At 39.8% G+C, this 14826-nt stretch overlaps 1 protein-coding gene across 3 annotated transcripts in view; it reads left to right on the forward strand.

Moving 5' to 3' along the window:
- The window catches only part of LOC149815479 (nifU-like protein 4, mitochondrial), a 317157-nt gene that overhangs the window by 73164 nt on the left and 229167 nt on the right, over positions 1–14826 (forward strand). The gene's annotated exons all lie outside the window — the stretch shown is intronic.

Here is a 14826-nt window from a genome sequence, read left to right on the forward strand (position 1 = left end):
GGATCTTCCCCTATTCTGAGGGAACATAGAACAAAATTTGAGGTGAGTTGAAGAATTTATGGGAAATAATTCAGGTTTATCCCTTAACCTGAAGAAGAATAAAATTTATAAAGATGGATAAGAATTTATTGAAAATTTATTTTTGAAAAGGAATTTTCACGGGTAGCAGCGATGCTCCCATGAGGGGTATCAGGATTATCCCTTATCCTGAAGGGGATTACCTCGGACAACGAGGGTCCGGTTTTTCCCTTATCCTGAGGGGAAAAAATAAAAGAATACCTCATGGAAAAGAGGCATCAGGTTTATCCCTTAACCTGAAGGGGTATATTTTTTTTTTTTTAAGATAAAGAAATAAAATTTAGTAAAAACGAACTTACTGAAATTTGACAAATTGATGAAATTGACAATAAATTGATAAAATTTGATTAGATAAAAATAAAAACTGAAATGAACGCGATTTAACAATGATAACCAAGTTATCAAAGAGTTGATAAGATTTTTAGAAAAGGATTCGTCTGATCCTGCCTGCATCATGATGAAGGAAGATAACTATAGATCAAAATAAAATGCCCCAGTATCAGGGAGAAGAATGTGAGAAGAATATTGCTTTATTTGAAAAGACTTTTGAGGAATACAAAAGGCTATGATGAACAATTCAAGTGTAAAATCTTTTCAAATGTAAAGCATTAATAGGGTCGGGCAGTTCCACTCCATCTGCGTTGATCAGATGATAGGAATTGCGAGCCAGCGCTTCCTTAACTACATAAGGGCCTTCCCAATTGGGTGACCACTTGCCCTTCGGCCGATGCTTGAGATGAGCTGTCGATCTGAGCACAAGATCATTGACTCGAAATCTTCTCTCAATGACTGATTTGGCGTAGTGTCGAGCTATCCTTTGACGATAGGCCTGAGCATGTTTCGCTGCCTTGAGCCTTTTCTCATCTAATAGATCAAGCTGTACCAACCTTTGCTGCTGATACTGATCAAGCGGAAGCTCGATGAGCGATGCAAACTTGAGTGCAGGCTTCTGAACGTGGAGGGGTAACACCACCTCGGTCCCGTAGACGAGCTCTGAAGGAGTAGCATTGGTCGGGGTCCGAATGGTAGTTCGGTATGCCCAAAGTGCACTATGCATCTTCTCGTGCCAATCACGGCCTGTCTCCACTGTTCTTTCCAGAATGCGGATCAAAATCTTGTTGGTGGCCTCAGCCTGGCCATTCCCTTGAGGATAGTAGGGAGCTGAGAAATGGTGATGAATCCTGAACTTCGAGCAGAAAGTTTTCATCTTCTCATTCTTGAAATGGCTGCCATTGTCTGACACAATATCATGTGGGACGCCGAAGCGACAAAGGAGATTTTTATGGATAAACAAAACCACATGTCGGCCTTCTACTGTTCGCAGAGTGACAACTTCGACCCATTTGGTGAAGTATTCTGTAGCCGCGAGGAAATATCGGTGGCCATTAGAAGCCGAAGGAGTGATCGGACCGACTACATCAAAGGCCCACATTGAAAAGGGCCAAGGAGAGACCACGGATTGCAAGTATGCGGGCTGGCACATGAATGGAAGGTGCGTGCATTTGACATTTGACGCACTTCCTTACGAATTGATGGCAATCCTGCTGCATGGTTTTCCAATAATATCCCGCCCGGATAATCTGCTTGACGAGTGTTTGGTAGCCGACGTGACCACCACAAATTCCTTTGTGTGCTTCTTGGACAATTTCCATGGCTTCATCTTTATCTAAGCATCTGGCGTACTCAGAACTGAAACCACGACGGTAGAGAATATCGGCGAGGATGAAGTAACGGGCTGACATGCTGTAAACACCCCAAATTTTCACCCTCATCCAGTGTTTGTCCATTTCATATGTCATTGCATATCATTGCATGCATTCGACATATCATTTCATCACATTGCATAGCATTGCATGCCATTACATCTCATTCTCGAGATCCAGCACTCCTGTTTTCAAAACATTCAATCCAGATTTGAATTTTAAAGCTTTTATTTCAAAATCAATTTCAAAACCTGGGTTTTTATTCAACACTCTGTCATTTTCCAACCCCAGGACTTTATATTTCGAAATATTTTCTCAAGGAAACAATCTGGATTCATTTCAAATTCAAATTTTAATCGATTTCAATTCACATATGAGACCCATTGAGGTGGTGTCGCTTCTGAATTCCTCTATTCATCAAATTTCTCAAAATTTTGAAAGTTTCAGTCCGATCAGGACTCTATCTCAGAGTCCTGATCCGGTCAGGAGTCTGTTTTAGAGTCTGTTTTACTTCCATTTTCAATCTTTTCCGTTTGTTTTCGAAATTTAGGTCATTTTACAGAGTCCAGTTAGTTCAGGATTCTATCGAGTTAGGAGTCTAACCCTGACTGTGTTTTCTGACTTATTTCATCATTTCTTGATAAAATCTTTTGGAAAATTCTTTTATTTGGCTTTTAAAATCTAAAATCTCAGAGTCCTAAGAGTTCAGGACTCTAACTCGGAGTTCCAGTTCGCTTGAGACCCTATTTTCAAAGATCTTGAATTTCAAATATCGATTTTAACCCCTTTTCAAAGCCATTTTCAGTGTTTATTTCAAATTTTCTAAAACTCGATGTGGGCCCACTCAGTTGGCACCATATCCAGAGGGATTCTAATTCAGTTAGAACCCTATGCCATTTCAAAAATTCTAATTTTAAAATTGCTTTTGAAAATCCTTTTGAAAACTCCTTCAATTTCAAGTTTTAAAATCACTTTTTGAAAAAAATCAAGTAGGGCCCACTCGGGGTGGGGCCACATTTGAGAAAGTCAGGGTTAGCTTAGGCTTAGTCAGTGTCTTGGTTAGTTTTAGAAGTTTAGAAGAGTCAAAATCTATTTTGAAAACTCATTTTTAAAGTTTGGTATTTAAATTGTTGTTTTTAAAAGTTTTAGTTAAAACTTTAAAAACCCAATGTGTGAAAACGCCAAGTGGCGCCACATTTGGGGGATTCTTAGGTTTAGTTAGGGGTTAATTAGAGATTAATTAGGATAATTTAGGTCAAGGGCATATAGTTAACTCCACCCAAAAATCGCCCCCCCTTAGAGAGTCCAAAGTTTTCAAAATTGTTGATTTTTAACCTAAAAATTTATTATAAAAAGAGGCTATAGGGGGGCGATTTTCATTATTCACTTACCTTCAACTCTTGGAGCTTCTCTCTCCTCTCCAGCCCTTCCTCCATTGCAGCAACCTCAAGGTAATTATTTTATTTAATTTTTAGTTTTTATTTAATATTTTTCACTGTTTTAAGCATGATTTAGCCATTGGCACCATCACCTTCATGGATTAAACTATGGATTCAACCTCAAGAACCATCAAGAATCAGCAAGAACGATCCAAGAAGGTGATCTAACCCTGTTTCGGGTGATTTACAGGGATTTTAATCCATTAGAATTTATTTTAATATGATTCTTTACATTATTAACCAATAAAATATATGATTTACCATTTTTAATGGGTTAAATCTATGTTTTAAAGGTGATATCAAATTCCAGCCATTGATTCCCTGTTTTTATTTTATGTTTATGGTTTATTCATGTTTGTTTTACGTTCTATAGCATATAAATAATTTTTATTTACTGTTTTATGGTTTATTTTATTGATTTACATTAGTTAATGCATGGTTTTCCAAGTTTCTTAAATTTCTGTGTGTTTTAGGTTTAGAACAGTAAAGATAATGTTACTTCGTATTGAAGTACTCATTGTTTATTTCTGATTTTTTTATATGTGATGCATGCATGAGTTATTGAGTTACTGTAGAAAAATCAGAGGTTTTGGATCTCGGGAACCCTGTCAAAAAAATCGAACATCAAATCGAGTTTTTAAAGCTTTAAAATCGTGGTTAAAATCAAGAAGGTAACTTGCTGTTATGATATTTCTCTCATCTTATATTCGATTTTAGATCTGTAAAGTGCTATGGATTCACATTGAGTAGATATGTCTTCTATGAAATTTTAGGATTTTTTGATCACTGTTTAGTATTTTTCTCTTTTCAGAGAATCTATTTTTAAATTTAAAACTCGTTAGGGTTTACCAAAACCCTAATCAGACTTGTGTTAGTCATAAATCCCAAACCACAGATCCGATTCATGATCTTTAAAAAGTGAGTATTGTTATTTTTCTGTCTACTGTTCACCACTAAAATTTCCGATATTTTTATTTAGGATTGCTATTTATGTCTGTATTTTCAATCTGAAGTAGCCGTTTTAATCCCTGTTAAAAGTGATATATTTTAGCTCAGATTGCCGGAAGGGTTTCTCCCTAACCGGAGATGATTTTTCCTATCTGTAAATTGGGAAATCTTTGTTTTTCTTCTTAGTTAGTCTCTGTAAAATTTCATAAATTTTCATGGAGATTTGACCCCTGGTTCAGGTCTTGGACTGAGACTGGTTGGTGAATTAGGTCAAAAATAGCATATTTTTAGGGTGTGATGCTATTTTCGGATTAATTTAATGCCAAAAAAATATTTTTATAATTCTAATTTGATATTAGGGTTATAGCAAGTGCAGGTACCAAATTTGATGAATTTTGGAATCCGATTGATGGCTGAATTAATAAAATTGCAAAACAGGATACCTGAAAGATCCAAAAACACTGTTAAAATCATATTTTTTTATGATATTATTGGATTTTCGTGCATAAGCATATAGTTTTAGGGTTTTATTATGTTCATAAGCATCTTAGGATACTTTAGGTTTAATTTTGTATTCATTTGATTTCATTTAGGTCATAAAACCCAAATTTTTACCAAAACCTATTTGAGAAAACCCTGATTTCAAGGCTATAGTCTTGCTATCGGGGGCAATTTGGTCATTTGACCCAAATTTCAAAATCCCTAACCCTAATTTTCATATTTTTAATCATGTCACATCATATTTAGCTTAGTTTATTCAATTCAAATTTCAAAACTTGCATTTTATCAAAATATCTTTCTAAAAACCCTAATTTCAAGGCCATAGTCTTGTTATTAGGGGTATTTTGGTCATTTTGACCCCAATTTCGAAATTTCATATCTTCTCTTCCTTATTTATTCAATTTTATTTCATATTTTATCATTTTTATTTAAGGGAATCAAGGAAAAGGCTTATATCTAGCAAAATCCAACAATTTCCTGATATTGTTGAATAAATCTAGAAAAACCAACATATTTTCATTAACCAAGTTTTCTAGTTTTGCAGGTACATTGAAGACTTTATTTTTCATGTATTTAAATTTCAATAGTGATGTAACTTGTAATTAAACTTTGGAATAAGAATTTACATTTCCTGCTTAGCTTAGGCAACATTGCATATAGTTTTTTTTTTAAAATAATGTTAATGTGTGATGGATGATGATTCATGCATATTCAAACTCACTATGATCTACACGAATGGCACATACACTAGCTTTTATGAAGTTTATAAACTTGGTGGAATTCGTATTTATGGCCATAGTCAGAATATGAAGGATATCTAGATTTATGATCTTCACATTAGCCACATTCAGCCTACACTCTTAGGCTAATTTCAAAATGCACTGCATTTCTCAAAAATACAAAGAGTTTTTCCCAATTCCTCAAAATCATATTCATTCATTTCATGCATTTGCCAATTCCAATTCAAATTTCAATTCAGAGAAATCATTTTCTCAAAATTCTCTAAATCTTATTCAAAAATCGATTTTCTCAAAATATGGATTTGCCAATGATATTTCAAGTATTTCCCAAGTTTCAAATTTGATTTTCCAAGTTATATATTCAATTTCAAAGTTTGAATTCAAAGAAATCAAGTTTTCCAAAGTTATTTCACATTTCTCAAAATCAATTTTCACAAAATCTCTAGATTCTTCAGAAATCGATTTTCACTTTCTCAAATACAGTATCTCAACCTTGATTCATGATTTTCAAAGAGTTTATTTTCCAATTATTTTCAATATTCAAAGCAAACATCATGTTTTCAAATATGCATTTTCAGAAAATTCATAGCACATGCCTGATTCTATGTGCATTTAGAAATTAGAATATGATTTAGACAAGCTGAATAGAGCAGAGCAGTAGATTGATCCTTGGTTTGATTACCCCTGTTAAAGGTGGCAGGAACGGTCGAACCTTGTACCGACAGGCGAGTCCCATTGTACGGAATTTTCCCGCATTTTAAAACGGAGGTGAGTTATTTTCAAAAACTTTTCAAAGGTCAGTTTGACTTGCAAAAATTTAAAATTTTGCGATGATAACAGGTTTGGCGACCGAGATGGGACCTGTCTTTGCCTGATCAATCTAATGCTCTACTTAGTTCAAATTGTCAAAATCGATTTCCATGGAATGTCAGCTTTTAATTTATGCTATCATGTGAACCTAGGAGCCTAGACTTGAACCCAGCTGACATGGAATGCATATAGACTAGGTATGGTTTGGTAGGACCATATTGAGGAGAATTATTCATGCTCACATAGACTTAGGTCTAATACAACACTCCTCAATTTAGGAATTGTATGAAAACAATGTTTGCTTCTTCAAATATTTCAAAATTCTATCTCTTTAGGACTTAGAGCCTTCTATTTTCTTGCATGTGCTCATATTTCAAAAATCACCCCACCTATATTGTCCCGGTCTTCACGTTGCTGGGCTCTCTTCTAGAACCATAGTTCGGGACAGAGCCTCACAACTGGGCCACCTATTTGGGTGAAAACCCCCCTGCCACGTACCAAGGGCCATAGTCCAACGTATATCGGCAGGTGCTCAAGGATGTTGGAAAACTTGAACCTAGAACCGGAGAAATTGATTTTATGCCACGTACATTGAGCCTTGGCTTGAGTATATAGGCATAACTGGATTGGATACAGATGATCTGAGCCTTAGAGTTAGGATTAAGGTCCCACAGCCATTTCAAAATTTGTGCATCTAGAGTCATCTTTTAGGGAATGTTGTTTGTGCATACTTGTTTATGCAGAATTTGATTGAATGTGTTATTTCCTTTTTATTTTCCATATTTTCCCCAATTTTCCAAAATACTGGACGATTTTCTCAAAATTCCTCAATCTATGTCCATGTACTGTCCATGTTTTAAACCTTGAATGATTTTCCAAATACTTTATTTTCCATTTATTTCTTCATATTTCATCAAACCCTGGACGATTTTTCAAATTTCCCTTAATTTCCTTCAAAACTTCAGGTGATTTCCCATCTTTCCTGTCTTCTGAATCTCGAATTTCCTGCTTTATTTTTATCCTGCCTGCATTTTCCTCAAAATTCCTGTATTTTCCAAGTCTTATTCCAATTTCCATGTCTTCCAGTCCGATGGCATCCAGTCAGCTTGATTCAGTCTACCCTGAGGGTCACATCTCCTACGAGGTGCAACAAAGTCTTCCCGAACATCGAGTCCTCAGCACCGGATTCTTCTTTCCCCGGTGGTACTATTCATGGTTCAAGAACTTCTCTCGTATGTTTTCGGACCATCTGGACGAGTGTGGATTGGAACTGGCGTCCGCAGTGGGAAAGCAGACAGTCAACGACAACTTGATCCATGCACTAGCAGAGCGGTGGAATCCGAGCACTTCTACCTTCTGGTTTCTGTGGGGCGAGATGACAATACTGATGGATGAATTTTCAGAGATTATGGGATTGCCCGAGCCAGCCGGTCAGCCTGGAGATCCATTGGAGAAACATTTTCTGATTAATGTTAAGGGTCTGTACCCAAAAGATGCCTTAGCTCGCATGACGGGACGCAAGTCTTGGCCTCTGATTGAAGAAGATGGAAATGAATATGTGGACCTGCTCGAAATCTACAGACAACATGGGATATTTGTGGAAGTCAGCTCGTTGTCCAGGACAGCTCGAGAGAGAATCCAGCACGCGATGGTTCTGTGCACGGTGGGATTAGCTTTCTTTCCCGATGGACGGAATTATATGGATATCAGAATAGTTCAGCTTTTAAGGAGGTGGGGAAGTCGACAGACCAGCCGCCTCTCAATAGCCATGGCCGCACTCGCCTTTCTATACCGAGGGTTGACTCGTTTTGCACTCGGAGAATCAATTCTAGTCGAAGGGTGCACTTACGCGTTGCAGTCTTGGTTCCTCCGGCATGTGCCAGCCCGAGCCAGTTCATTCAGATACAATGGAGAGAAGCTTCTTCCAGTTGCGCGATACCGGTTCCTGATCGACAACCTTCAGGAGGAAGAAGTCGTATGGGACTACTTTGATCGTCAGGAATCACCTCCCAGATACACTTATGCTTACAGCAAGCGATTTAGACTACTTGGCCCGTTTTTCTGCGCATACTATCATCCAGAGCGGTGTGTCAGGCAGTTCTCTCAGAGGCAGAAGCGCGTAGAGATTCGTCCACTAGCTGGGGTTCTGCCAGAATTCGATCTCGCATCAGATCAGTGGTCCGGAGCATACCATTCTGCCAGACATGGCTGGGATTCCTTTAGAGCATCAGCAATATCCAAGAGAAAATTTGTGATATCCAATGGTTCATACAAGATCCAGAAAGAAAACCACATCAGTTGAAGGCGTCGCGTACTCAGTAGCTTCAGAAGAAGAGATGAATTCACCTCAATCCATCCAGAGTCAGGGTCAGCAGGCGGATGATGGCATCGATCCCCAAATGTACGTCATGTTCAAGAAAATGATGACCAAGATGCTGGCAGAGCAAGCCGAGGCCAGTACTGAGCAAATTCAGACCAAACAAAAAGATAAGGGTCATGCCGTCAAGAATGTGAAGATCAGCAAAAAGCAGAGTCGTCACGAGGAAATATCTGATGAGTCAGAATCAGCTGACGATGCTAACAAGGAATGTGAAAATAAATATGAATTCAAAAGGTCGACTCAGGGTCAGGGGTCAGCTTACAAATCCAAAAATCAGTCTGTTGACAACCCTACTCAGTCACAATTAAAAGATATGATGAGAATGGTCAAAGATCTGCAGGCCCGCGACAAGGGCAAGAAAGTCTTCACCGGCGAAGACTTCTATGATGGCTTGGATGGGGATGACAATCTGGATAATCTCCCCAGAAAATTTATCAAGTTTGATGGTTCTGGCGACCCTAAGGCTCATCTCGCCATGTTTTTCGCTGAATGTTCACGATTCAAGCGTGACAATCGGGCACTCTTCCTTTGCTTCCCTCGCAGTTTGGAGGGAACGACAGCTAAGTGGTACTCGGAGCACATCAACCCCATAGAGCTGAAAGAATTTGATAAGGTGGTGAATATGTTCATTGAGTGCTTTCTGTTCAATGCTGAGGCGCTCCCGACCCTCAGCCACCTCTGTGGCCTGAAACAGAGAGAAACTGAAAAGGCCCGAGATTTTATCCACCGCTGGAGGTCAGCTTGCAACAAGATGAGAGACCCCATATCAGAAGGGCATGCTTTGTCCTTGATTCTAAGCAATTTCTCGCAGCCTCTAAAAGGCCTCATCTCCACCGCACCATCCAGATCATTTATTGAGTTAACAGAGCGGGCCGAATGGCTCGAGTTAAGCATGGAAAATGGCTTCTATGAAGGTTTCACTTTCACCAAGAACAACGGCTAGAACGAGTCAAAGAAGAAGACTCACTTCACTAATTTTGTCAGTAATAATAAATGGAATCATCGCAAGGGACAGAATAGAGACTTCTGTTATGGGGCAGGAGGTTCAAACAAGAATGACCAGAAAGGAAAGTCGATCCCGCAATTCAACAAGCCGCTTCAGCTGGAGCAGGGACCAAAACCCCGAGAGAAAGTGAAGCACGAAGGATGGAGCTATGAGAGGAAGTTCACTCCATTAGATCAATCACTCGAGACTGTGCTCGAGTACCTGTTGACCAAGGAGATGGTCAAATTGCCCAGGCTGGTCGATCCTTCCGCTCCTATGGGAAAATTCAAAGACCGATTCTGCAAATTTCATCGAACAGTGGGGCACAACACTGAGAATTGCTTCGTTCTGAAGAACATTGTTCAGGACCTTATTGATAAAAATCTTCTGGTAGAAGGTGCGGAAGATGAAAATATAGATATTCTAAAAGAGCCATTTCCTCGTCATTCTACAGTAGTCATTACCGAACAGTTGTTTCGACCACAGGAGCATATCAGGCCGTGCTCTGAAAATGACATGCAAGCTCAGCATCAAGTCCTGGTATTGCAGCAGGCTCGGTCCAAGGCCCAGAAGATGGACCTTATTTCAGCTTTCGGCAAATTGAAAGTATCTGACAAGCCCGCTGGGATATCTCCCGAGGTAGCCAGAAGTATGCCATGGCTCCCTAAGCATCTCATTAAGTCCACCCCAAAGAAAAGCGGGACATCCACTCTAAAGCCTATTACAACATTATCCAATGTCTCAATTTTGGACTTAACCCAAGCTTCCACTAAACATAAGCAAGTATTAAATAATCTGTTGCAGAAAATCAAGGTGAAACCAAGCATAACTCCGGAAGACATGGCCCACATAGTCAATCAGGCCATGACTAATGCTCCAGTTACTTTCTCCGATGAGGATCTCCCTAAGCCTCATGTGTTCCATAACAACGCCTTGTATGTTGTGGTTCGAACCAGAGGGATGACAGTTCCTCATGTGCTGATCGATGGAGGCAGCAACCTCAATATATGTCCGGAAATGACCGCCAAAGCTTTGGGCATAAAAGAAGAAGAATACATTCCAGATCCAATCACCATTTATGGGTTCGACAATCATGGCCAAACAGCGAAAGGAAAAATATTTCTAGAGATCTTCATTGACTACTCGGTCCATTCAATTCTCTTTCACGTGGTCAATGTGCCACCCACTTATAATCTACTTCTCGAGAGACCATGGATCCACAACACAAACGCAGTACCATCTGCTCTTCATCAGTGCATCAAGTGGTCAAAAGATGGTATAATCACGACAGTCTTAGGCGAAAATCCGGAGCAGAGGCTAGCACAACCCATGGTTCCCAGGCCCTCTTTCACTACTGATATCCCTAGCATTAGGGGTATTGAAGAGGTCAGCTTCGAAGAGGATTCAGGAATCATGCAGATGACAGAGCGACCCGAGCATACAGTGGCTACGATCCGATGGGGAGGCCCACAGTTCTTCAAGATTGGAGGACGAATTGATTATAGCGCACTTAAGGGTCATCCTCTACTCTCCCAATTTATGAAGGCTAAAAGGGGATTTGGTTTACTAGTGAAGCACGGCTACCAGCCTTTTCAAGGCCTAGGCAAAAATGAAGATGGTTGTCTTGAACCAGTGATTCCTCAGCATTGCCCTAAAAGGACCGGATTGGGCTTTAATGGCCGAAGATCTCGGAAGGGCACTGTTTTCATTAAGGGAACGCATTAGAAGAATTCATTTGTCTTTCCTTTTCTATTCTTTTGTCGGGATGATATCCCATTTCATTCTCATCATTGTCATTTTGATTAATTCTATCTTTCAATAAAGTTGCAAGTTTCCTTTGTCTATCCTGGTGCCATTTGTCTCTTTACTCCTCAGTATTAAATCTTCACAAAATTGAAATCATTTTGCTCTTTTATCTTTCCAATTATTTTCAATAAAAGCAATTTATTTCATGATGAGCAATTTCCCTAAATCAATTTATCCTCCAATTTTCAGAATGTCTTCCCGATCTATCAAGAAGCTCGTCTTTAATCCAAAAGCTTGTTCGAAATCAGCAATAATTCATCAGGTCAGAATAAGAACAGAATGTAGTCAGACTGCAAAGCAGTCGGAAGAATCCGCAGAGTTCGATTCAGCTCTTCAAGAACTGCCAGAATTTGCATCGGTTCAGAAGCAAGATGAGCCATCATCCTTAGTTCAAGACCCGACTGAGGATATCAATATCAGATCAGAAGACGATCCTAGAATTCTCAAGATTGGCAGTGGTTTGAGTGCAGGAGAGAAAGAAAGGCTCACTAATTTCCTCAAGCAGCATGAAGAAGTATTCGCATGGACTTATGAGGATATGTCAGGTTTAGATCCGAAATTGGTGGAACATCGCCTCGTTCTAAAACCTGAGGCGAAACCAGTCAAGCAAAAGTTGAGAAAAATGGATCCTCGAATCGAGCAACAGGTCAAGGAAGGACTTGAGGATCTGCTTAAAGCAGGATTCATTCGAGCAATTGATTACCCGGATTGGTTGGCGAATATCGTAGCAGTTCCTAAGAAGAATGGTAAAGTGCGAATCTGTATCGACTTCCGTGATCTCAATAAAGCCACTCCGAAGGATGACTATCCGCTCCCAAACATTGATCTCCTAGTCGATAGCACAGCCGGGCATGCTATGTTTTCCTTTATGGACGGATACTTCAGATATAATCAAATCAAGTTGGCCGCTCGCGACCAATCCAAAACATCCTTTACCATGCCATGGGGCACTTTCTGTTATACAATCATGCCTTTTGGGCTCAAGAATGCTGGAGCCACTTATCAGCGCGCTATGGCCGTTATATTCCATGATCAGATGCACAAAATCATGAACGCATATGTCGATGATATTCTGGTGAAATCCAAAGAAGAGGAAGATCACATCGAAGCTCTCAATCAAGTTTTCAAGCGACTCATTCTTTACAAGCTAAGACTCAATCCACAAAAATGTGTTTTTGGAGTCGAATCAGGCAAGTTGCTAGGCTTCTTGGTCAGCAAGAAGGGGATATAAATGGATCCCGCTAAGGCCAAAGCTATCATTGGCATGCCGCCCCCGACTAATCTCAAAGAATTGCGTAGCCTTCAAGGACGCATGCAATCAATTCGGCGATTCATTTCCAATTTGGCCATGAGATGTGAGCCTTTCAATCATTTGCTCAGAAAAGGAGTGAGGTTCGAATGGGGACCAGAGTGTCAGCAGTCGTTCGAACGCATCAAGAAATATCTTCTCAATCCTCCTGTTTTAAAGTCGTCAGAATTAGGGAAACCCCTATTGCTATACATTTCAGTTAATCAAGTTGCTTGAGGCGGATTCTTGGCGCAATACGAAGAAGGCAGCTTGATAGAACATGCCATTTACTATGTGAGCAAGACCTTTATTGATTATGAGAAGAAATACTCTCAGATAGAGAAGACATGCCTAGCTCTGGTATGGATGTGTCAGAAATTGCGACATTATCTATTGGCGTCTGAAGTCAAGATTCTATCTAAATTAAATCCTCTCAAGTACGTTCTTGAACAACCATTTCTCAGCGGACGAATTGCCAAATGGCAAGTCCTATTAATGCAATACGACCTGGAATATGTCTCTCAGCAATCTATCAAAGGCCAAGCAATTGCAGACCAATTAGCAGATTTTCCTCTAGCAGAGGATGTTAAAGCTGAGGATGATTTCCCCGATGAGCGGATCTACAATATTCAACAATCCCCAATTTGGAATTTATTCTTCGACGGTTCCAAGAATATGGCAGGCATAGGAATCAGAATTCTGCTAATTACACCAGAGAAGGAGATGATTCCCTTTTCTCTTAAACTGGATTTTCAGTGCACTCATAATATGGCCGAGTATGAAGCTTTGATACAAGGTTTGAAAATTCTACAAGACTTCAATGTCAAAAGAGTGCATGCTTATGGCGATTCTTTGTTAATCGTCAATCAAGTTCTGGCCGAATGGCAAGTGAAAGATCAGAAATTACTTCCTTACCAGAAGATTGTCTCAGCTCTTGTCAACAAATTCGAAGAATTCCAACTTTTTCATATCAAGAGAGATTTCAATCAAGTTGCAGACAGTTTAGCTAATCTGGGATCCATCATGTCTTTCAGGAGTGGAGAATCTTGTCGCTCATTTGAAATTGGCAGACTTGATCAACCCGCTTTCGTCCCAGTAGAGCAGATAAACCAGGCTGAGCAAAAGAAGAAGCCCTGGTATCATGATATCAAGAATTTTATTAAAACTGGCGAATTTCCTCCAGAATTATCAAAGAGAGAGCAGCGAGTAATTCAACGCATGTCTGCTCGATATTTTATTCTTGCCGACGTCCTTTATCGTCGTGGATTCAGTTCTGAGTATTCTAGATGTTTGGACGAAGAAGAAGCCAAAGAAGTTGTGCAAGAAGCACATGAAGGCATTTGCGGTGGTCATGTTGGCTATCAGACTCTCGTCAAACAAATCATCCGAGCAGGATATTATTGGAGAACTATGCAACAAGATTGCTATCGTTTTGTGAAGAAGTGCGTTCAATGTCAGTTGCATGCGCCTTCCATTCATGCGCCAGTGACATACTTGCAATCTGTCGTCTCGCCATGGCCATTTTTCATGTGGGCTTTCGATGTTGTAGGCCCCATCACTCCTTCAGCCTCCAATGGTCATAAATATTTTCTGGCCGCAACAGAATATTTTACTAAATGGGTAGAAGCAGTCACTCTACGCACAGTAGAAGGTCGACATGTGGTTTCTTTCATCCATAAGAATATCCTTTGCCGTTTCGGTATACCGCATGATATTGTGTCGGATAATGGCAGTCATTTCAAGAATGAGAGAATGAGGACATTCTGCTCAAACTTCAAAATTCATCATCATTTTTCCGCTCCTTATTATCCTCAAGGGAATGGTCAAGCAGAGGCCACCAATAAGATTCTGATTCGAATCCTGTAGCGAACTTTAGAAACGGGCCGTGACTGGCATGAAAAGATTCACGATGCATTATGGGCATACAGAACCACCATTTGAACTCCAACGAATGCTACTCCGTCAGAACTTGTCTATGGAACTGAAGTAGTGCTGCCTCTACATGTTCAGAAACCTGCTTTGAAATTTGCATCACTTCTAGAATTACCTCTTGATCAGTATCAGCAACAGCGACTGGTACAACTTGATTTGCTCGATGAAAGAAGGCTCAGAGCAGCAGAGCATGCTCAATCCTATCGCCAGAGGATA

Source organism: Nuphar pumila, chromosome 15 (assembly GCF_984573655.1).
Source record: "Nuphar pumila chromosome 15, dmNupPumi1.hap1.1, whole genome shotgun sequence".
NCBI classification, from domain to species: Eukaryota; Viridiplantae; Streptophyta; class Magnoliopsida; order Nymphaeales; family Nymphaeaceae; genus Nuphar; species Nuphar pumila.